Below are 23,941 nucleotides of genomic sequence, written 5' to 3' on the forward strand. Positions count from 1 at the left end.
GACTGCTTGTTCCAGGGTGCTGCTCTCACACTCTCCTCTTGGGGCTGCTGACAGCCTGTCCCAGGTTCCTGCTCTCACACTCTCCCCTAGGTGCTGCTGACTGCCTTTCCCAGGGTCCTCCTCTCACACTCTCCCCTCGGTGCTGCTGACTGTCTGTCCCAGGGTCCTCCTCTCAAACTCTCCTCTAGGTGCTGCTGGCTTACTGTCCCAGGTTCCTCTTCTCACATCTCCTCTAGATGCTAATGACTGCCTGTGTCAGGGTCCACCTCTCACAGTCTGCCCTTGGTGCTGTTGACTATCTGTCCCAGGGTCCTTCTCTCACACTCTCCTATAGGTGCTGCTGACTGCCGCTTCCAAGGTCCTGCTCTCACACTCTCCTCTAGGGGCTGCTGACTGCCTGTCCAAGGGTCCTCCTCTCACACTCTCTTCTAGGTACTGCTGACTGTCTGTCCCTGGGTCCTCCTCTCACACTCTCCTCTAGGTGCTGCTGACTGCCGCTTCCAGGGTCCTGCTCTCACACTCTCCTCTAGGGGCTGCTGACTGCCTGTTCAAGGGTCCTCCTCTCACACTCTCTTCTAGGTACTGCTGACTGTCTGTCCCTGGGTCCTCCTCTCACACTCTCCTCTAGGTACTGCTGACAGCCAGTCCCAGAGGGTCCTCCTCTCACACTTTCCTCTAGGTGCTGCTGACTGCCTGTCCCAGGGTCCTCCTCTCACTCTCTCCTCTCGGTGCTGCTGACTGTCTATCCCAGGATAGTCCTCTCACCCTCTCCTCTTGGTGCTGCTGACTGCCTGTCCCAGGGTCCTCCTCTCACTCTCTCCTCTCGGTGCTGCTGACTGTCTATCCCAGGATAGTCCTCTCACCCTCTCCTCTTGGTGCTGCTGACTGCCTGTCCCAGGGTCCTCCTCTGTCACTCTCCTCTAGGTGCTGCTGTCTGTCTGTCCCAGGGTCCTCCTCTCACACTCTCCTCTAGGTGCTGCTGACTGTCTGTCCCAGGGTCCTCCTCTCACACACTCCCCTAGGTGCTGTTGACTGTCTGTCCCAGGGTCCTCCTCTCACACTCTCCTCCAGGTGCTGCTGACTGTATGTCAAAGGTTCCTGCTCTCACACGCTCCTCTAGGTGCTGCTGACTGTCTGTCCCAGGATCCACCTCTCACACTCACCTCTAGATGCTGCTGACTGCCTGTCCCAGAGTCCTCCTCTCGCACTCTCCTCTAGGTGCTGCTGACTCTCTGTCCCAGGGTCCTCCCTTCACTCTCTCCCCTCGGCGCTGCTGACAGCCTGTGCCAGGGTCCTGCTCTCACACTCTCCTCTGGATGCTGCTGACTGCCTGTCCCAGGGTCCTCCTCTCACTCTCTCCTCCAGGTGCTGCTGACTTTCTGTCCCAGCGTCCACCTCTCACACTCTCCTCTCGGTGCTGCTGACTGCCTGTCCCAGAGTTCTCCTCTCACTCTATCCTCTAGGTGCTGCTGACTTCCTGTCCTAGGGTCCTCCTCTCATCTCATCTCTCGGTGCTGCTGTCTCTCTGTCCCAGGGTCCTCCTCTCACACTCTCCTCTAGGTGCTGCTGACAGCCTGTCCCAGGGCCCTCCTCTCTCACTCTCCTCTAGGTGCTGCTGACTGTCCCAGGGTCATCCTCTCACACTCTCCTCTAGGTGCTGCTGACTGCCTGTCCCAGGTTCCTCTTCTCACATCTCCTCTAGATGCTAATGACTGCCTGTGTCAGGGTCCTCCTCTCACACTCTGCCCTTGGTGCTGTTGACTATCTGTCCCAGGGTCCTCCTCTCACACTCTCCTCTAGGTGCTGCTGACTGTCTGTCCCAGGGTCCTTCTCTCACACTCTCCTAAAGGTGCTGCTGACTGCCGCTCCCAGGGTCTTGCACTCACACTCTCCTCTTGGGGCTGCTGACTGACTGTCCCAGGTTCCTCCTCTCACACTCTCCCCTCGGTGCTGCTGACTGTCTGTCCCAGGCTCCTCCTCTCACACTCTCCTCTAGGTGCTGCTGACTGCCTGTCCCAGGGTCATTCTCTCACACTCTCCTCTAGGTGCTGCTGACTGTTTGTACTAGGGTCCTCCTCTCACACTCTTCTCTTGGTGCTGCTGACAGCCTGTATCAGGGACCTCGTCTCACACTCTTCTCTTGGTGCTGCTGACTGCCTGTCTCAGGGACCTCCTCTCACACTCTCCTCTAGGTTCTGCTGACAGTCTCTCCCAGGGTCCTCCTCTCACACCCTCCTCTCGGTGCTGCTGACAGCCTGTCTCAGAGTCCTCCTCTCGCACTCTCCTCTAGGTGCTGCTGACTCTCTGTCCCAGGGTCCTCCCTTCACATTCTCCCCAAGATGCTGCTGACTGTCTGTCCCAAGGTCCTCCTCTCACACTCTCCTCTACGTGCTGCTGACTGCCGCTTCCAGAGACCTGCTCTCACACTCTCCTCTAGGGGCTGCTGACTGCCTGTCCAAGGGTCCTCCTCTTACACTGTCTTCTAGCTGTTGCTGAATTTCTGTCCCAGGGTCCTCCTCTCACACTCTCCTCGAGGTGCTGCTGACAGCCAGTCCCAGGGGGTCCTCCTCTTACACATTCCTCAAGGTGCTGCTGAATGCCTGTCTCAGGGTCCTCCTCTCACACTCTCCTCTAGGTTCTGCTGACTCTCTGTCCCAGGGTCCTCCTCTCACACTCTCCTCTAGGTGCTGCTGACTGCCTGTCCCAGGGTCCTCCTCTCACACTCTCCTCTAGGTGCAGTTAACTGCCTTTCCCAGGATCCTCCTCTCACACTCTCCTCTAGGTGCTGCTGACTGTCTGTCCCAGGGTCCAGCTCTCACGCACTCATCTTGTTGCTGCTGACTGTCTGTCCCAGGGTCCTCCTCTCATGCACTCCTCTTGGTGCTGCTGACTGCCTGTCCCAGGGTCCTCCTCTGACACTCTGCTCTAGGTGTTGCTGACTGTCTGTCCCAGGGTCCTCCTCTCACACTCTCCTCTAGGTGCTGCTGACTGCCTGCCCCAGGGTCCTCCTGTCACACTCTCCTCAAGGTGCTGCTGACTTTTTGTCCCAGGGTCCTCCTCTCACACTCTCCTCTAGGTGCTGCTGACTGTCTGTCCCAGGGTCCTCCTCTTACAGTCTCTTCTAGGTGCTGCTGACTGTCTGTCCCAGGGTCCTCCTCTTACAGTCTCTTCTAGGTGCTGCAGACAGCCTGTCCCAGTGTCCTCATCTCACGCACTCCTCTTGGTGCTGCTGACTGACTGTCCCAGTGTTCTCCTCTCACACTCTCGTCTTGGTGCTGCTGACTGCCTGTCCCAGGGTCCTCCTCTCACACTCTACTCTAGGTGCTGCTAACAGCGAATCCCAGGTTGTCCTCCTCTCACACTTTTCTCTAGGTGCTGCTGCCTGCCTGACCCAGTCCCTCCTCTCGCTCTCTCCTCTAGGTGCTGCTGACTGCCTGTCCCAGGGTCCTCCTCTCACTCTCTCCTCTAGGTGCTTCTGACTGTCCCAGGGTCCTCCTCTCACACTCTCCTCTAGGTGCTGCTGACTCGCTGCCCCAGGGTCCTCTTCTCACACTCTCCTCTAGGTGCTGCTGACTGACTGTCCCAGGGTCCTCCTCTCACACTCTCCTCTAGGTGCTGCTGACTGCCTGTCCCAGGGTCCTCCTCTCACACTCTCCTCTAGGTGCTGCTGACTGTCCCAGGGTCCTCCTCTCACACTCTCCTCTAGGTGCTGCTGACTGCTGTCCCAGGGTCCTCCTCTCACACTCTCCTCTAGGTGCTGCTGACTGTCCCAGGGTCCTCCTCTCACACTCTCCTCTAGGTGCTGCTGACTGTCTGTCCAGGGTCCTCCTCTCACACTCTCCTCTAGGTGCTGCTGACTGCTGTCCCAGGGTCCTCCTCTCACACTCTCCTCTAGGTGCTGCTGACTGTCCCAGGGTCCTCCTCTCACACTCTCCTCTAGGTGCTGCTGACTGTCTGTCCCAGGCTCCTCCTCTCACACTCTCCTCAAGGTGCTGCTGACTGCCTGTCCCAGGGTCATTCTCTCACACTCTCCTCTAGGTGCTGCTGACTGTTTGTACTAGGGTCCTCCTCTCACACTCTTCTCTTGGTGCTGCTGACAGCCTGTATCAGGGACCTCGTCTCACACTCTTCTCTCGGTGCTGCTGACTGCCTGTCTCAGGGACATCCTCTCACACTCTCCTCTAGGTGCTGCTGACTTCCTGTCCTAGGGTCCTCCTCTCATCTCATCTCTCGGTGCTGCTGTCTCTCTGTCCCAGGGTCCTCCTCTCACACTCTCCTCTAGGTGCTGCTGACAGCCTGTCCCAGGGTCCGCCTCTCACACTCTCCTCTAGGTGCTGCTGACTGTCCCAGGGTCATCCTCTCACACTCTCCTCTAGGTGCTGCTGACTGCCTGTCCCAGGTTCCTCTTCTCACATCTCCTCTAGATGCTAATGACTGCCTGTGTCAGGGTCCTCCTCTCACACTCTGCCCTTGGTGCTGTTGACTATCTGTCCCAGGGTCCTCCTCTCACACTCTCCTCTAGGTGCTTCTGACTGTCTGTCCCAGGGTCCTTCTCTCACACTCTCCTAAAGGTGCTGCTGACTGCCGCTCCCAGGGTCCTGCACTCACACTCTCCTCTAGGGGCTGCTGACTGCCTGTCCAAGGGTCCTCCTCTCACACGCTCTTCTAGGTACTGCTGACTGTCTGTCCCTGGGTCCTCCTCTCACACTCTCCTCTAGGTACTGCTGACAGCCAGTCCCAGAGGGTCCTCCTCTCACACTTTCCTCTAGGTGCTGCTGACTGCCTGTCCCAGGGTCCTCCTCTCACTCTCTCCTCTCGGTGCTGCTGACTGTCTATCCCAGGATAGTCCTCTCACCCTCTCCTCTTGGTGCTGCTGACTGCCTGTCCCAGGGTCCTCCTCTGTCACTCTCCTCTAGGTGCTGCTGTCTGTCAGTCCCAGGGTCCTCCTCTCACACTCTCCTCTAGGTGCTGCTGACTGCCTGTCCCAGGGTCCTCCTCTCACACACTCCCCTAGGTGCTGTTGACTGTCTGTCCCAGGGTCCTCCTCTCACACTCTCCTCTAGGTGCTGCTGACTGTCTGTCCCAGCCTCCTCCTCTCACACTCTCCTCTAGATGCTGCTGACTGCCTGTCCCAGACTCCACCTCTCGCACGCTCCTCTAGGTGCTGCTGACTCTCTGTCCCAGGGTCCTCCCTTCACTCACTCCCCTCGACGCTGCTGACAGCCTGTGCCAGGGTCCTCCTCTCACACTCTCCTCTACGTGCTGCTGACTTCCTGTCCCTGGGTCCTCCTCTCACGCTCTCCTCTAGATGCTGCTGACAGCCTGTCCCAGGGTCCTCCTCTCACACTCTCCTCCAGGTGCTGCTGACTGTCTGTCCCAGGGTCCTCCTCTCACGCACTCATCTTGTTGCTGCTGACTGTCTGTCCCAGGGTCCTCCTCTCACACTCTCCTCTAGGTGCTGCTGACTGTCTGTCCAGGGTCCTCCTCTCACACTCTCCTCTAGGTGCTGCTGACTGCTGCCCAGGGTCCTCCTCTCACACTCTCCTCTAGGTGCTGCTGACTGCCTGTCCCAGGGTCCTCCTCTCACACTCTCCTCTAGGTGCTGACTGACATCGTCCCAGGTCCTCCTCTCACACTCTCCTCTAGGTGCTGCTGACTGCCTAGTCCCCAGGTGTCTCCTCTCACACTCTCCTCTAGGTGCTCTGCTGACTGACCCAGGGTTCCTCCTCTCACACTCTCCTCTAGGTGCTGCTGACTGCCTGTCCCAGGGTCCTCCTCTCACACTCTCCTCTAGGTGCTGCTGACTTTCTGTCCCAGGGTCCTCCTCTCCACTCTCCTCTAGGTGCTGCTGACTGACTGTCCCAGGGTCCTCCTCTCGCTCTCTCCTCTAGGTGCTGCTGACTGCCTGTCCCAGCGTCCTCCTCTCACTCTCTCCTCTTGGTGCTGCTGACTGCCTGTCCCAGTCCCTCCTCTCGCTCTCTCCTCTCGGTGCTGCTGACTGTCTATCCCAGGATAGTCCTCTCACCCTCTCCTCTTGGTGCTGCTGACTGCCTGTCCCAGGGTCCTCCTCTGTCACTCTCCTCTAGGTGCTGCTGTCTGTCAGTCCCAGGGTCCTCCTCTCGCTCTCTCGTCTAGGTGCTGCTGACTGTCTGTCCCAGGTTCCTCTTCTCGCCCTGTCCTGTAGGTGTTGCTGACTGCTTGTTCCAGGGTCCTGCTCTCACACTCTCCTCTTGGGGCTGCTGACAGCCTGTCCCAGGTTCCTGCTCTCACACTCTCCTCTTGGTCCTGCTGACTGTCTGTCCCAGGGTCCTCCTCTGTCACTCTCCTCTAGGTGCTGCTGTCTGTCAGTCCCAGGGTCCTCTTCTCGCTCTCTCGTCTAGGTGCTGCTGACTGTCTGTCCCAGGGTCCTCTTCTCGCCCTGTCCTCTAGGTGTTGCTGACTGCTTGTTCCAGGGTGCTGCTCTCACACTCTCCTCTTGGGGCTGCTGACAGCCTGTCCCAGGTTCCTGCTCTCACACTCTCCCCTAGGTGCTGCTGACTGCCTTTCCCAGGGTCCTCCTCTCACACTCTCCCCTCGGTGCTGCTGACTGTCTGTCCCAGGGTCCTCCTCTCAAACTCTCCTCTAGGTGCTGCTGGCTTACTGTCCCAGGTTCCTCTTCTCACATCTCCTCTAGATGCTAATGACTGCCTGTGTCAGGGTCCACCTCTCACACTCTGCCCTTGGTGCTGTTGACTATCTGTCCCAGGGTCCTTCTCTCACACTCTCCTATAGGTGCTGCTGACTGCCGCTTCCAGGGTCCTGCTCTCACACTCTCCTCTAGGGGCTGCTGACTGCCTGTCCAAGGGTCCTCCTCTCACACTCTCTTCTAGGTACTGCTGACTGTCTGTCCCTGGGTCCTCCTCTCACACTCTCCTCTAGGTGCTGCTGACTGCCGCTTCCAGGGTCCTGCTCTCACACTCTCCTCTAGGGGCTGCTGACTGCCTGTTCAAGGGTCCTCCTCTCACACTCTCTTCTAGGTACTGCTGACTGTCTGTCCCTGGGTCCTCCTCTCACACTCTCCTCTAGGTACTGCTGACAGCCAGTCCCAGAGGGTCCTCCTCTCACACTTTCCTCTAGGTGCTGCTGACTGCCTGTCCCACGGTCCTCCTCTCACTCTCTCCTCTCGGTGCTGCTGACTGTCTATCCCAGGATAGTCCTCTCACACTCTCCTCTTGGTGCTGCTGACTGCCTGTCCCAGGGTCCTCCTCTCACTCTCTCCTCTCGGTGCTGCTGACTGTCTATCCCAGGATAGTCCTCTCACCCTCTCCTCTTGGTGCTGCTGACTGCCTGTCCCAGGGTCCTCCTCTGTCACTCTCCTCTAGGTGCTGCTGTCTGTCAGTCCCAGGGTCCTCCTCTCACACTCTCCTCTAGGTGCTGCTGACTGTCTGTCCCAGGGTCCTCCTCTCACACTCTCCCCTAGGTGCTGCTGACTGTCTGTCCCAGGGTCCTCCTCTCACACTCTCCTCTAGGTGCTGCTGACTGTCTGTCCCAGGGTCCTCCTCTCACACGCTCCTCTAGGTGCTGCTGACTGTCTGTCCCAGGGTCCACCTCTCACACTCACCTCTAGATGCTGCTGACTGCTGTCCCAGGGTCCTCCTCTCGCACTCTCCTCTAGGTGCTGCTGACTCTCTGTCCCAGGGTCCTCCCTCTCACTCTCTCCCTCGGCGCTGCTGACAGCCTGTGCCCAGGGTCCTGCTCTCACACTCTCCTCTAGGTGCTGCTGACTGCTGTCCCAGGGTCCTCCTCTCACACTCTCCTCTAGGTGCTGCTGACTTCTGTCCCAGGTCCACCTCTCACACTCTCCTCTCGGTGCTGCTGACTGCCTGTCCCAGGAGTCCTCCTCTCACTCTCTCCTCTAGGTGCTGCTGACTTCCTGTCCTAGGGTGCCTCCTCTCATCTCTCTCTAGGTGCTGCTGACTCTGTCCCAGGGTCCTCCTCTCACACTCTCCTCTAGGTGCTGCTGACTGCCTGTCCCAGGGTCCTCCTCTCACACTCTCCTCTAGGTGCTGCTGACTGTCCCAGGGTCCTCCTCTCACACTCTCCTCTAGGTGCTGCTGACTGCCTGTCCCAGGGTCCTCCTCTCACACTCTCCTCTAGGTGCTGCTGACTGCCTGTCCCAGGGTCCTCCTCTCACACTCTCCTCTAGGTGCTGCTGACTATCTGTCCCAGGGTCCTCCTCTCACACTCTCCTCTAGGTGCTGCTGACTGTCTGTCCCAGGGTCCTCCTCTCACACTCTCCTCTAGGTGCTGCTGACTGTCCCAGGGTCCTCCTCTCACACTCTCCTCTAGGGCTGCTGGCTGACTGTCCCAGGGTCCTCCTCTCACACTCTCCTCTAGGTGCTGCTGACTGTCTGTCCCAGGCTCCTCCTCTCACACTCTCCTCTAGGTGCTGCTGACTGTCTGTCCCAGGGTCATTCTCTCACACTCTCCTCTAGGTGCTGCTGACTGTTTGTACTAGGGTCCTCCTCTCACACTCTTCTCTTGGTGCTGCTGACAGCCTGTATCAGGGACCTCGTCTCACACTCTTCTCTTGGTGCTGCTGACTGCCTGTCTCAGGGACCTCCTCTCACACTCTCCTCTAGGTTCTGCTGACAGTCTCTCCCAGGGTCCTCCTCTCACACCCTCCTCTCGGTGCTGCTGACAGCCTGTCTCAGAGTCCTCCTCTCGCACTCTCCTCTAGGTGCTGCTGACTCTCTGTCCCAGGGTCCTCCCTTCACATTCTCCCCAAGATGCTGCTGACTGTCTGTCCCAAGGTCCTCCTCTCACACTCTCCTCTACGTGCTGCTGACTGCCGCTTCCAGAGACCTGCTCTCACACTCTCCTCTAGGGGCTGCTGACTGCCTGTCCAAGGGTCCTCCTCTTACACTGTCTTCTAGCTGTTGCTGAATTTCTGTCCCAGGGTCCTCCTCTCACACTCTCCTCTAGGTGCTGCTGACAGCCAGTCCCAGGGTCCTCCTCTCACACTCTCCTCAAGGTGCTGCTGAATGCCTGTCCAGGGTCCTCCTCTCACACTCTCCTCTAGGTTCTGCTGACTCTCTGTCCCAGGGTCCTCCTCTCACACTCTCCTCTAGGTGCTGCTGACTGTCTGTCCAGGGTCCTCCTCTCACACTCTCCTCTTGTGCTGCTGACTGTCTGTCCCAGGGTCCTCCTCTCATGCACTCCTCTAGGTGCTGCTGACTGCCTGTCCCAGGGTCCTCCTCTGACACTCTCCTCTAGGTGCTGCTGACTGTCCCAGGGTCCTCCTCTCACACTCTCCTCTAGGTGCTGCTGACTGCCTGCCCAGGGTCCTCCTCTCACACTCTCCTCTAGGTGCTGCTGACTTTTGTCCCAGGGTCCTCCTCTCACACTCTCCTCTAGGTGCTGCTGACTGTCTGTCCCAGGGTCCTCCTCTTACAGTCTCTTCTAGGTGCTGCTGACTGTCTGTCCCAGGGTCCTCCTCTTACAGTCTCTTCTAGGTGCTGCAGACAGCCTGTCCCAGTGTCCTCATCTCACGCACTCCTCTTGGTGCTGCTGACTGACTGTCCCAGTGTTCTCCTCTCACACTCTCGTCTTGGTGCTGCTGACTGCCTGTCCCAGGGTCCTCCTCTCACACTCTACTCTAGGTGCTGCTGACAGCGAATCCCAGGTTGTCCTCCTCTCACACTTTTCTCTAGGTGCTGCTGCCTGCCTGACCCAGTCCCTCCTCTCGCTCTCTCCTCTAGGTGCTGCTGACTGCCTGTCCCAGGGTCCTCCTCTCACTCTCTCCTTTCGGTGCTGCTGACTGTCAATCCCAGGATAGTCCTCTCACCCTCTCCTCTTGGTGCTGCTGACTGCCTGTCCCAGGGTCCTCCTCTGTCACTCTCCTCTAGGTGCTGCTGGCTGTCAGTCCCAGGGTCCTCCTCTCGCTCTCTCGTCCAGGTGCTGCTGACTGTCTGTCCCAGGGTCCTCTTCTCGCCCTGTCCTCTAGGTGTTGCTGACAGCCTGTCCCAGGTTCCTGCTCTCACACTCTCCTCTTGGTCCTGCTGACATTCTGTCCCAGGGTCCTCCTCTGTCACTCTCCTCTAGGTGCTGCTGTCTGTCAGTCCCAGGGTCCTCCTCTCGCTCTCTCGTCTAGGTGCTGCTGACTGTCTGTCCCATGGTCCTCTTCTCGCCCTGTCCTCTAGGTGTTGCTGACTGCTTGTTCCAGGGTCCTGCTCTCACACTCTCCTCTTGGGGCTGCTGACTGACTGTCCCAGGTTCCTCCTCTCACACTCTCCCCTCGGTGCTGCTGACTGTCTGTCCCAGGCTCCTCCTCTCACACTCTCCTCTAGGTGCTGCTGACTGCCTGTCCCAGGGTCATTCTCTCACACTCTCCTCTAGGTGCTGCTGACTGTTTGTACTAGGGTCCTCCTCTCACACTCTTCTCTTGGTGCTGCTGACAGCCTGTATCAGGGACCTCGTCTCACACTCTTCTCTCGGTGCTGCTGACTGCCTGTCTCAGGGACCTCCTCTCACACTCTCCTCTAGGTGCTGCTGACTTCCTGTCCTAGGGTCCTCCTCTCATCTCATCTCTCGGTGCTGCTGTCTCTCTGTCCCAGGGTCCTCCTCTCACACTCTCCTCTAGGTGCTGCTGACAGCCTGTCCCAGGGTCCGCCTCTCACACTCTCCTCTAGGTGCTGCTGACTGTCCCAGGGTCATCCTCTCACACTCTCCTCTAGGTGCTGCTGACTGCCTGTCCCAGGTTCCTCTTCTCACATCTCCTCTAGATGCTAATGACTGCCTGTGTCAGGGTCCTCCTCTCACACTCTGCCCTTGGTGCTGTTGACTATCTGTCCCAGGGTCCTCCTCTCACACTCTCCTCTAGGTGCTTCTGACTGTCTGTCCCAGGGTCCTTCTCTCACACTCTCCTAAAGGTGCTGCTGACTGCCGCTCCCAGGGTCCTGCACTCACACTCTCCTCTAGGGGCTGCTGACTGCCTGTCCAAGGGTCCTCCTCTCACACGCTCTTCTAGGTACTGCTGACTGTCTGTCCCTGGGTCCTCCTCTCACACTCTCCTCTAGGTACTGCTGACAGCCAGTCCCAGAGGGTCCTCCTCTCACACTTTCCTCTAGGTGCTGCTGACTGCCTGTCCCAGGGTCCTCCTCTCACTCTCTCCTCTCGGTGCTGCTGACTGTCTATCCCAGGATAGTCCTCTCACCCTCTCCTCTTGGTGCTGCTGACTGTCTGTCCCAGGGTCCTCCTCTCACACTCTCCTCTAGGTGCTGCTGTCTGTCAGTCCCAGGGTCCTCCTCTCACACTCTCCTCTAGGTGCTGCTGACTGCCTGTCCCAGGGTCCTCCTCTCACACACTCCCCTAGGTGCTGTTGACTGTCTGTCCCAGGGTCCTCCTCTCACACTCTCCTCTAGGTGCTGCTGACTGTCTGTCCCAGCCTCCTCCTCTCACACTCTCCTCTAGATGCTGCTGACTGCCTGTCCCAGACTCCACCTCTCGCACGCTCCTCTAGGTGCTGCTGACTCTCTGTCCCAGGGTCCTCCCTTCACTCACTCCCCTCGACGCTGCTGACAGCCTGTGCCAGGGTCCTCCTCTCACACTCTCCTCTACGTGCTGCTGACTTCCTGTCCCTGGGTCCTCCTCTCACGCTCTCCTCTAGATGCTGCTGACAGCCTGTCCCAGGGTCCTCCTCTCACACTCTCCTCCAGGTGCTGCTGACTGTCTGTCCCAGGGTCCTCCTCTCACGCACTCATCTTGTTGCTGCTGACTGTCTGTCCCAGGGTCCTCCTCTCACACTCTCCTCTAGGTGCTGCTGACTGTCTGTCCCAGGGTCCTCGTCTCACGCACTCCTCTTGGTGCTGCTGACTGCCTGCCCCAGTGTCCTCCTGTCACACTCTCCTCAAGGTGCTGCTGACTGCCTGTCCCAGGGTCTTCCTCTCACACTCTCCGCTAGGTGCTTCTGACTTTCTGTCCCAGGGTCCTCCTCTCACACTCTACTCTAGGTGCTGCTGACAGCGAGTCCCAGGTTGTCCTCCTCTCACACTTTTCTCTTGGTGCTGCTGCCTGCCTGACCCAGTCCCTCCTCTCGCTCTCTCCTCTAGGTGCTGCTGACTGTCTGTCCCAGGGTCCTCGTCTCACGCACTCCTCTTGGTGCTGCTGACTGCCTGCCCCAGTGTCCTCCTGTCACACTCTCCTCAAGGTGCTGCTGACTGCCTGTCCCAGGGTCTTCCTCTCACACTCTCCGCTAGGTGCTTCTGACTTTCTGTCCCAGGGTCCTCCTCTCACACTCTACTCTAGGTGCTGCTGACAGCGAGTCCCAGGTTGTCCTCCTCTCACACTTTTCTCTTGGTGCTGCTGCCTGCCTGACCCAGTCCCTCCTCTCGCTCTCTCCTCTAGGTGCTGCTGACTGCCTGTCCCAGCGTCCTCCTCTCACTCTCTCCTCTCGGTGCTGCTGACTGTCTATCCCAGGATAGTCCTCTCACCCTCTCCTCTTGGTGCTGCTGACTGCCTGTCCCAGTCCCTCCTCTCGCTCTCTCCTCTAGGTGCTGCTGACTGCCTGTCCCAGCGTCCTCCTCTCACTCTCTCCTCTCGGTGCTGCTGACTGTCTATCCCAGGATAGTCCTCTCACCCTCTCCTCTTGGTGCTACTGACTGCCTGTCCCAGGGTCCTCCTCTGTCACTCTCCTCTAGGTGCTGCTGTCTGTCAGTCCCAGGGTCCTCCTCTCGCTCTCTCGTCTAGGTGCTGCTGACTGTCTGTCCCAGGGTCCTCTTCTCGCCCTGTCCTCTAGGTGTTGCTGACTGCTTGTTCCAGGGTCCTGCTCTCACACTCTCCTCTTGGGGCTGCTGACAGCCTGTCCCAGGTTCCTGCTCTCACACTCTCCTCTTGGTCCTGCTGACTGTCTGTCCCAGGGTCCTCCTCTGTCACTCTCCTCTAGGTGCTGCTGTCTGTCAGTCCCAGGGTCCTCTTCTCGCTCACTCGTCTAGGTGCTGCTGACTGTCTGTCCCAGGGTCCTCTTCTCGCCCTGTCCTCTAGGTGTTGCTGACTGCTTGTTCCAGGGTGCTGCTCTCACACTCTCCTCTTGGGGCTGCTGACAGCCTGTCCCAGGTTCCTGCTCTCACACTCTCCCCTAGGTGCTGCTGACTGCCTTTCCCAGGGTCATCCTCTCACACTCTCCCCTCGGTGCTGCTGACTGTCTGTCCCAGGGTCCAGCTCTCACGCACTCATCTTGTTGCTGCTGACTGTCTGTCCCAGGGTCCTCCTCTCACGCACTCCTCTCGGTGCTGCTGACTGCCTGTCCCAGGGTCCTCCTCTGACACTCTGCTCTAGGTGTTGCTGACTGTCTGTCCCAGGGTCCTCCTCTCACACTCTCCTCTAGGTGCTGCTGACTGCCTGCCCCAGGGTCCTCCTGTCACACTCTCCTCAAGGTGCTGCTGACTTTTTGTCCCAGGGTCCTCCTCTCACACTCTCCTCTAGGTGCTGCTGACTGTCTGTCCCAGGGTCCTCCTCTTACAGTCTCTTCTAGGTGCTGCTGACTGTCTGTCCCAGGGTCCTCCTCTTACAGTCTCTTCTAGGTGCTGCAGACAGCCTGTCCCAGTGTCCTCATCTCACGCACTCCTCTTGGTGCTGCTGACTGACTGTCTCAGTGTTCTCCTCTCACACTCTCGTCTTGGTGCTGCTGACTGCCTGTCCCAGGGTCCTCCTCTCACAGTCTCCGCTAGGTGCTTCTGACGTTCTGTCCCATGGTCCTCCTCTCACACTCTACTCTAGGTGCTGCTGACAGCGAATCCCAGGTTGTCCTCCTCTCACACTTTTCTCTAGGTGCTGCTGCCTGCCTGACCCAGTCCCTCCTCTCGCTCTCTCCTCTAGGTGCTGCTGACTGCCTGTCCCAGGGTCCTCCTCTCACTCTCTCCTTTCGGTGCTGCTGACTGTCAATCCCAGGATAGTCCTCTCACCCTCTCCTCTTGGTGCTGCTGACTGCCTGTCCCAGGGTCCTCCTCTGTCACTCTCCTCTAGGTGCTGCTGTCTGTCAGTCCCAGGGTCCTCCTCTCGCTCTCTCGTCCAGGTGCTGCTGACTGTCTGTCCCAGGGTCCTCTTCTCGCCCTGTCCTCTAGGTGTTGCTGACAGCCTGTCCCAGGTTCCTGCTCTCACACTCTCCTCTTGGTCCTGCTGACATTCTGTCCCAGGGTCCTCCTCTGTCACTCTCCTCTAGGTGCTGCTGTCTGTCAGTCCCAGGGTCCTCCTCTCGCTCTCTCGTCTAGGTGCTGCTGACTGTCTGTCCCATGGTCCTCTTCTCGCCCTGTCCTCTAGGTGTTGCTGACTGCTTGTTCCAGGGTCCTGCTCTCACACTCTCCTCTTGGGGCTGCTGACTGTCTGTCCCAGGTTCCTCCTCTCACACTCTCCCCTCGGTGCTGCTGACTGTCTGTCCCAGGCTCCTCCTCTCACACTCTCCTCTAGGTGCTGCTGACTGCCTGTCCCAGGGTCATTCTCTCACACTCTCCTCTAGGTGCTGCTGACTGTTTGTACTAGGGTCCTCCTCTCACACTCTTCTCTTGGTGCTGCTGACAGCCTGTATCAGGGACCTCCTCTCGCACTCTCCTCTAGGTGCTGCTGACTCTCTGTCCCAGGGTCCTCCCTTCAAATTCTCCCCAAGACGCTGCTGACTGTCTGTCCCAAGGTCCTCCTCTCACACTCTCCTCTACGTGCTGCTGACTGCCGCTTCCAGAGACCTGCTCTCACACTCTCCTCTAGTGGCTGCTGACTGCCTGTCCAAGGGTCCTCCTCTGATACTCTCCGCTAGATTCTGCTGACGGTCTGTCCCAGGGTCCTGCTCTCACACTCTCCTCTTGGTGCTGCTGACTGTCTGTCCCAGGGTCCTACTCTTACACTGTCTTCTAGCTGTTGCTGAATTTCTGTCCCAGGGTCCTCCTCTCACATTCTCCTCGAGGTGCTGCTGACAGCCAGTCCCAGGGGGTCCTCCTCTTACACATTCCTCAAGGTGCTGCTGAATGCCTGTCTCAGGGTCCTCCTCTCACACTCTCCTCTAGGTTCTGCTGACTCTCTGTCCCAGGGTCCTCCTCTCACACTCTCCTCTAGGTGCTGCTGACTGCCTGTCCCAGGGTCCTCCTCTCACACTCTCCTCTAGGTGCAGTTAACTGCCTTTCCCAGGATCCTCCTCTCACACTCTCCTCTAGGTGCTGCTGACTGTCTGTCCCAGGGTCCTCCTCTCACACTCTCCTCTAGGTGCTGCTGACTGTCTGTCCCAGGGTCCTCCTCTCACACTCTCCTCTAGGTGCTGCTAACTGCCTGTCCCACGATCTTCCTCTCACATTCTCCTCTAGTTGCTCCAAACTGTCTGTCCCAGGGTCCACCTCTCACTCTCTCCTCCATGTTGTCTGACTGCCTCTCCCAGGGTCCTCTCTCACTCTCTCCTCTAGGTGCTGCTGACTTCCTGTCCCAGGGTCCTCCTCTCACACTCTCCTCTAGATGCTGCTGACTGTCTGTACTAGGGTCCTCCTCTCTCACTCTTCTCTTGGTGCTGCTGACAGCCTGTCTCAGGGAACTCCTCTCACACTCTCCTCTAGGTTCTGCTGACAGTCTCTCCCAGGGTCCTCCTCTCACACGCTCCTCTCGGTGCTGCTGACAGTCTGTCCCAGAGTCCTCCTCTCACTCCCTCCTCTAGGTGCTGCTGACTGCATGTCCCAGGGTCCTGCACTCACACGCTCCTCTTGGGGCTGCTGACAGCCTGTCCCAGCCTCCTCCTCTCGCAATCTCCTCTAGGTGTTGCTGACTGTCTGTCGCAGGATCCTCCTCTCACACTCACCTCTAGATGCTGCTGACTGCCTGTCCCAGATTCCTCCTCTCGCACTCTCCTCTCGGTGCTGCTGACTCTCTGTCCCAGGGTCCTCCCTTCACTCTCTCCCCTAGTCTCTGCTGACAGCCTTTCCCAGGGTCCTCCTCTCACACTCTCCTCTACGTGCTGCTGACTGCCTGTCCCTGGGTCCTCCAATCACACTCTCCTCTAGGTGCTGCTGACTGCCGCTTCCAGAGACCTGCTCTCACACTCTCCTCTAGGGGCTGCTGACTGGCTGTCCAATGGTCCTCCTCTCATACTCTCCGCTAGATTCTGCCGACTGTCTGTCCCAGGGTCCTGCTCTCACACACTCCTATTCTTGCTGCTGACTGCCTGTCCCAGGGTCCTCCTCTTACACTCTCCTCTAGCTGTTGCTGAATTTCTGTCCCAGGGTCCTCCTCTCACACTCTCCTCAAGGTGCTGCTGACATCCAGTCCCAGGGGGTCCTCCTCTTACACATTCCTCAAGGTGCTGCTGAATGCCTGTCTCAGGGTCCTCCTCTCACACTCTCCTCTAGGTTCTGCTGACTCTCTGTCCCAGGATCCTCCTCTCACACTCTCCTCTAGTTGCTCCTGACTGTCTGTCCCAGGGTCTTCCTCTCACACTCTCCTCTGGGTGCTGCTGACTGTTTGTACTAGGGTCCTCCTCTCACACTCTTCTCTTGGTGATGCTGACAGCCTGTATCAGGGACCTCGTCTCACACTCTTCTCTTGGTGCTGCTGACTGCCTGTCTCAGGGACCTCCTCTCACACTCTCCGCTAGGTTCTGCTGACAGTCTCTCCCAGCGTCCTCCTCTCACACTCTCCTCTAGGTGCTGCTGACTGTCTGTCCCAGGATCCTCCTCTCGCACTCTCCTCTAGGTGCTGTTGACTGTCTGTCCCAGGATCCTCCTCTCGCACTCTCCTCTAGGTGCTGCTGACTGTCTGTCCCAGGATCCTCCTCTCACACTCTCCTCTACTTGCTGCTGACTGCCTGTCCCAGCGTCCTCCTCTCGCACTCTCCTCTAGGTGCTGCTGTCTGCCGCTTCCAGAGTCCTGCTCTCACACTCTCCTCTAGGGGCTGCTGACTGCCTGTCCAAGGGTCATCCTATCATACTCTCCGCTAGATTCTGCTGACTGCCTGTCCCAGGGTCCTCCTCTCACACTCTCCTCTCGGTGCTGCTGACTGCCTGTCCCAGGGTCCTCCTCTTACACTCTCCTCTAGCTGTTGCTGAATTTCTGTCCCAGCTTCCTCCTCTCACACTCTCCTCGAGGTGCTGCTGACAGCCAGTCCCAGGGTGTCCTCCTCTTACACATTCCTCAAGGTGCTGCTGAATGCCTGTCTCAGGGTCCTCCTCTCACACTCTCCTCTAGGTTCTGCTGACTCTCTGTCCCAGGGTCCTCCTCTCACACTCTCCTCACGGTGCTGCTGACTGCCTGTCCCAGACTGCTCCTCTCACTCTCTCCTCTAGATGCTGCTGACTGCCTGGCTCAGGGTCCTCCTCTCACCCTCTCCTCTAGGTGCAGTTAACTGCCTCTCCCAGGATCCTCCTCTCACACTCTACTCTATGTGCTGCTGAGTGTCTGTCCCAGTGTCCTCCTCTCACGCACTCATCTTGGTGCTGCTGACTGTCTGTCCCAGGGTCCTCCTCTCACACTCTCCTCTAGGTGCTGCTGACTGCCTGTCCCAGTCCCTCCTCTCACTCTCTCCTCTAGGTGCTGCTGACTGACTGTCCCAGAGCCCTCCTCTCACTCTCTCCTCTAGGTGCTGCTGACTGCCTGTCCCAGGGTCCTCCTCTCACACTCTCCTCTAGGTGCTGCTGACTGTCCCAGGGTCCTCCTCTCACACTCTCCTCTAGGTGCTGCTGACTGCCTGTCCCAGGGTCCTCCTCTCACACTCTCCTCTAGGTGCTGCTGACTGTCGTCCCAGGGTCCTCCTCTCACACTCTCCTCTAGGTGCTGCTGACTGCCTGTCCCAGGGTCCTCCTCTCACACTCTCCTCTAGGTGCTGCTGACTTCTGTCCCAGGGTCCTCCTCTCACACTCTCCTCTAGGTGCTGCTGACTGTCTGTCCCAGGGTCCTCCTCTCACACTCTCGTCTAGGTGCTGCTGACTGTCTGTCCCAGAGTCCTCCTCTCGCCCTGTCCTCTAGGTGTTGCTGACTGCTTGTTCCAGGGTCCTGCTCTCACACTCTCCTCTTGGGGCTGCTGACTGACTGTCCCAGGTTCCTCCTCTCACACTCTCCCCTCGGTGCTGCTGACTGTCTGTCCCAGGCTCCTCCTCTCACACTCTCCTCTAGGTGCTGCTGACTGCCTGTCCCAGGGTCATTCTCTCACACTCTCCTCTAGGTGCTGCTGACTGTTTGTACTAGGGTCCTCCTCTCACACTCTTCTCTTGGTGCTGCTGACAGCCTGTATCAGGGACCTCGTCTCACACTCTTCTCTCGGTGCTGCTGACTGCCTGTCTCAGGGACCTCCTCTCACACTCTCCTCTAGGTGCTGCTGACTTCCTGTCCTAGGGTCCTCCTCTCATCTCATCTCTCGGTGCTGCTGTCTCTCTGTCCCAGGGTCCTCCTCTCACACTCTCCTCTAGGTGCTGCTGACAGCCTGTCCCAGGGTCCGCCTCTCACACTCTCCTCTAGGTGCTGCTGACTGTCCCAGGGTCATCCTCTCACACTCTCCTCTAGGTGCTGCTGACTGCCTGTCCCAGGTTCCTCTTCTCACATCTCCTCTAGATGCTAATGACTGCCTGTGTCAGGGTCCTCCTCTCACACTCTGCCCTTGGTGCTGTTGACTATCTGTCCCAGGGTCCTCCTCTCACACTCTCCTCTAGGTGCTTCTGACTGTCTGTCCCAGGGTCCTTCTCTCACACTCTCCTAAAGGTGCTGCTGACTGCCGCTCCCAGGGTCCTGCACTCACACTCTCCTCTAGGGGCTGCTGACTGCCTGTCCAAGGGTCCTCCTCTCACACGCTCTTCTAGGTACTGCTGACTGTCTGTCCCTGGGTCCTCCTCTCACACTCTCCTCTAGGTACTGCTGACAGCCAGTCCCAGAGGGTCCTCCTCTCACACTTTCCTCTAGGTGCTGCTGACTGCCTGTCCCAGGGTCCTCCTCTCACTCTCTCCTCTCAGTGCTGCTGACTGTCTATCCCAGGATAGTCCTCTCACCCTCTCCTCTTGGTGCTGCTGACTGTCTGTCCCAGGGTCCTCCTCTGTCACTCTCCTCTAGGTGCTGCTGTCTGTCAGTCCCAGGGTCCTCCTCTCACACTCTCCTCTAGGTGCTGCTGTCTGTCAGTCCCAGGGTCCTCCTCTCACACTCTCCTCTAGGTGCTGCTGACTGCCTGTCCCAGGGTCCTCCTCTCACACACTCCCCTAGGTGCTGTTGACTGTCTGTCCCAGGGTCCTCCTCTCACACTCTCCTCTAGGTGCTGCTGACTGTCTGTCCCAGCCTCCTCCTCTCACACTCTCCTCTAGATGCTGCTGACTGCCTGTCCCAGACTCCACCTCTCGCACGCTCCTCTAGGTGCTGCTGACTCTCTGTCCCAGGGTCCTCCCTTCACTCACTCCCCTCGACGCTGCTGACAGCCTGTGCCAGGGTCCTCCTCTCACACTCTCCTCTACGTGCTGCTGACTTCCTGTCCCTGGGTCCTCCTCTCACGCTCTCCTCTAGATGCTGCTGACAGCCTGTCCCAGGGTCCTCCTCTCACACTCTCCTCCAGGTGTTGCTGACTGTCTGTCCCAGGGTCCTCCTCTCACGCACTCATCTTGTTGCTGCTGACTGTCTGTCCCAGGGTCCTCCTCTCACACTCTCCTCTAGGTGCTGCTGACTGTCTGTCCCAGGGTCCTCGTCTCACGCACTCCTCTTGGTGCTGCTGACTGCCTGCCCCAGTGTCCTCCTGTCACACTCTCCTCAAGGTGCTGCTGACTGCCTGTCCCAGGGTCTTCCTCTCACACTCTCCGCTAGGTGCTTCTGACTTTCTGTCCCAGGGTCCTCCTCTCACACTCTACTCTAGGTGCTGCTGACAGCGAGTCCCAGGTTGTCCTCCTCTCACACTTTTCTCTTGGTGCTGCTGCCTGCCTGACCCAGTCCCTCCTCTCGCTCTCTCCTCTAGGTGCTGCTGACTGTCTGTCCCAGGGTCCTCGTCTCACGCACTCCTCTTGGTGCTGCTGACTGCCTGCCCCAGTGTCCTCCTGTCACACTCTCCTCAAGGTGCTGCTGACTGCCTGTCCCAGGGTCTTCCTCTCACACTCTCCGCTAGGTGCTTCTGACTTTCTGTCCCAGGGTCCTCCTCTCACACTCTACTCTAGGTGCTGCTGACAGCGAGTCCCAGGTTGTCCTCCTCTCACACTTTTCTCTTGGTGCTGCTGCCTGCCTGACCCAGTCCCTCCTCTCGCTCTCTCCTCTAGGTGCTGCTGACTGCCTGTCCCAGCGTCCTCCTCTCACTCTCTCCTCTCGGTGCTGCTGACTGTCTATCCCAGGATAGTCCTCTCACCCTCTCCTCTTGGTGCTGCTGACTGCCTGTCCCAGTCCCTCCTCTCGCTCTCTCCTCTAGGTGCTGCTGACTGCCTGTCCCAGCGTCCTCCTCTCACTCTCTCCTCTCGGTGCTGCTGACTGTCTATCCCAGGATAGTCCTCTCACCCTCTCCTCTTGGTGCTACTGACTGCCTGTCCCAGGGTCCTCCTCTGTCACTCTCCTCTAGGTGCTGCTGTCTGTCAGTCCCAGGGTCCTCCTCTCGCTCTCTCGTCTAGGTGCTGCTGACTGTCTGTCCCAGGGTCCTCTTCTCGCCCTGTCCTCTAGGTGTTGCTGACTGCTTGTTCCAGGGTCCTGCTCTCACACTCTCCTCTTGGGGCTGCTGACAGCCTGTCCCAGGTTCCTGCTCTCACACTCTCCTCTTGGTCCTGCTGACTGTCTGTCCCAGGGTCCTCCTCTGTCACTCTCCTCTAGGTGCTGCTGTCTGTCAGTCCCAGGGTCCTCTTCTCGCTCACTCGTCTAGGTGCTGCTGACTGTCTGTCCCAGGGTCCTCTTCTCGCCCTGTCCTCTAGGTGTTGCTGACTGCTGGTTCCAGGGTGCTGCTCTCACACTCTCCTCTTGGGGCTGCTGACAGCCTGTCCCAGGTTCCTGCTCTCACACTCTCCCCTAGGTGCTGCTGACTGCCTTTCCCAGGGTCATCCTCTCACACTCTCCCCTCGGTGCTGCTGACTGTCTGTCCCAGGGTCCAGCTCTCACGCACTCATCTTGTTGCTGCTGACTGTCTGTCCCAGGGTCCTCCTCTCACGCACTCCTCTCGGTGCTGCTGACTGCCTGTCCCAGGGTCCTCCTCTGACACTCTGCTCTAGGTGTTGCTGACTGTCTGTCCCAGGGTCCTCCTCTCACACTGTCCTCTAGGTGCTGCTGACTGCCTGCCCCAGGGTCCTCCTGTCACACTCTCCTCAAGGTGCTGCTGACTTTTTGTCCCAGGGTCCTCCTCTCACACTCTCCTCTAGGTGCTGCTGACTGTCTGTCCCAGGGTCCTCCTCTTACAGTCTCTTCTAGGTGCTGCTGACTGTCTGTCCCAGGGTCCTCCTCTTACAGTCTCTTCTAGGTGCTGCAGACAGCCTGTCCCAGTGTCCTCATCTCACGCACTCCTCTTGGTGCTGCTGACTGACTGTCTCAGTGTTCTCCTCTCACACTCTCGTCTTGGTGCTGCTGACTGCCTGTCCCAGGGTCCTCCTCTCACAGTCTCCGCTAGGTGCTTCTGACGTTCTGTCCCATGGTCCTCCTCTCACACTCTACTCTAGGTGCTGCTGACAGCGAATCCCAGGTTGTCCTCCTCTCACACTTTTCTCTAGGTGCTGCTGCCTGCCTGACCCAGTCCCTCCTCTCGCTCTCTCCTCTAGGTGCTGCTGACTGCCTGTCCCAGGGTCCTCCTCTCACTCTCTCCTTTCGGTGCTGCTGACTGTCAATCCCAGGATAGTCCTCTCACCCTCTCCTCTTGGTGCTGCTGACTGCCTGTCCCAGGGTCCTCCTCTGTCACTCTCCTCTAGGTGCTGCTGTCTGTCAGTCCCAGGGTCCTCCTCTCGCTCTCTCGTCCAGGTGCTGCTGACTGTCTGTCCCAGGGTCCTCTTCTCGCCCTGTCCTCTAGGTGTTGCTGACAGCCTGTCCCAGGTTCCTGCTCTCACACTCTCCTCTTGGTCCTGCTGACATTCTGTCCCAGGGTCCTCCTCTGTCACTCTCCTCTAGGTGCTGCTGTCTGTCAGTCCCAGGGTCCTCCTCTCGCTCTCTCGTCTAGGTGCTGCTGACTGTCTGTCCCATGGTCCTCTTCTCGCCCTGTCCTCTAGGTGTTGCTGACTGCTTGTTCCAGGGTCCTGCTCTCACACTCTCCTCTTGGGGCTGCTGACTGTCTGTCCCAGGTTCCTCCTCTCACACTCTCCCCTCGGTGCTGCTGACTGTCTGTCCCAGGCTCCTCCTCTCACACTCTCCTCTAGGTGCTGCTGACTGCCTGTCCCAGGGTCATTCTCTCACACTCTCCTCTAGGTGCTGCTGACTGTTTGTACTAGGGTCCTCCTCTCACACTCTTCTCTTGGTGCTGCTGACAGCCTGTATCAGGGACCTCCTCTCGCACTCTCCTCTAGGTGCTGCTGACTCTCTGTCCCAGGGTCCTCCCTTCAAATTCTCCCCAAGACGCTGCTGACTGTCTGTCCCAAGGTCCTCCTCTCACACTCTCCTCTACGTGCTGCTGACTGCCGCTTCCAGAGACCTGCTCTCACACTCTCCTCTAGTGGCTGCTGACTGCCTGTCCAAGGGTCCTCCTCTGATACTCTCCGCTAGATTCTGCTGACGGTCTGTCCCAGGGTCCTGCTCTCACACTCTCCTCTTGGTGCTGCTGACTGTCTGTCCCAGGGTCCTACTCTTACACTGTCTTCTAGCTGTTGCTGAATTTCTGTCCCAGGGTCCTCCTCTCACATTCTCCTCGAGGTGCTGCTGACAGCCAGTCCCAGGGGGTCCTCCTCTTACACATTCCTCAAGGTGCTGCTGAATGCCTGTCTCAGGGTCCTCCTCTCACACTCTCCTCTAGGTTCTGCTGACTCTCTGTCCCAGGGTCCTCCTCTCACACTCTCCTCACGGTGCTGCTGACTGCCTGTCCCAGACTGCTCCTCTCACTCTCTCCTCTAGGTGCTGCTGACTGCCTGGCTCAGGATCCTCCTCTCACCCTCTCCTCTAGGTGCAGTTAACTGCCTTTCCCAGGATCCTCCTCTCACAATCTACTCTATGTGCTGATGAGTGTCTGTCCGAGGGTTCTCCTCTCACTCTCTCCTCTAGGTGCTGCTGACTGTCTGTCCCAGGGTCCTACTCTCACAGTCTTCTCTAGGTACTGCTGACTGTCTGTCCCAGGGTCCTCCTCTTACAGTCTATTCTAGGTGCTGCTGACAGCCTGTCCCAGTGTCCTCATCTCACGCACTCCTCTTGGTGCTGCTGACTGACTGTCCCAGGGTCCTCCTCTCACTCTCGGCTTGGTGCTGCTGACTGCCTGTCCCAGGGTCCTCCTCTCACACTCTCCGCTAGGTGCTTCTGACTTTCTGTCCCAGGGTCCTCCTCTCACACTCTACTCAAGGTGCTGCTGACAGCGAGTCCCAGGTTGTCCTCCTCTCACACTTTTCTCTTGGTGCTGCTGCCTGCCTGACTCAGTCCCTCCTCTCACTCTCTCCTCTAGGTGCTGCTGACTGCCTTTCCCAGGGTCCTCCTCTCACTCTCTCCTCTCGGTGCTGCTGACTGTCAATCCCAGGATAGTCCTCTCACCCTCTCCTCTTGGTGCTGCTGACTGCCTGTCCCAGGGTCCTCCTCTCTCACTCTCCTCTAGGTGCTGCTGTCTGTCAGTCCCATGGTCCTCCTCTCGCTCTCTCGTCTAGGGGCTGCTGACTGTCTGTCCCAGGGTCCTCTTCTCGCCCTGTCCTCTAGGTGTTGCTGACTGCTTGTTCCAGGGTCCTGCTCACACACTCTCCTCTTGGGTCTGCTGACTGCCTGTCCCAGGTTCCTCTTCTCACATCTCCTCTAGATGCTGCTGACTGCCTGTGTCAGTGTCCACCTCTCACACTCTCCCCTAGGTGTTGCTGACTGTCTGTCCCAGGGTACTCCTCTCACACTCTCCTCT

Source organism: Carcharodon carcharias, chromosome X (assembly GCF_017639515.1).
Source record: "Carcharodon carcharias isolate sCarCar2 chromosome X, sCarCar2.pri, whole genome shotgun sequence".
Classification (NCBI taxonomy): domain Eukaryota; kingdom Metazoa; phylum Chordata; class Chondrichthyes; order Lamniformes; family Lamnidae; genus Carcharodon; species Carcharodon carcharias.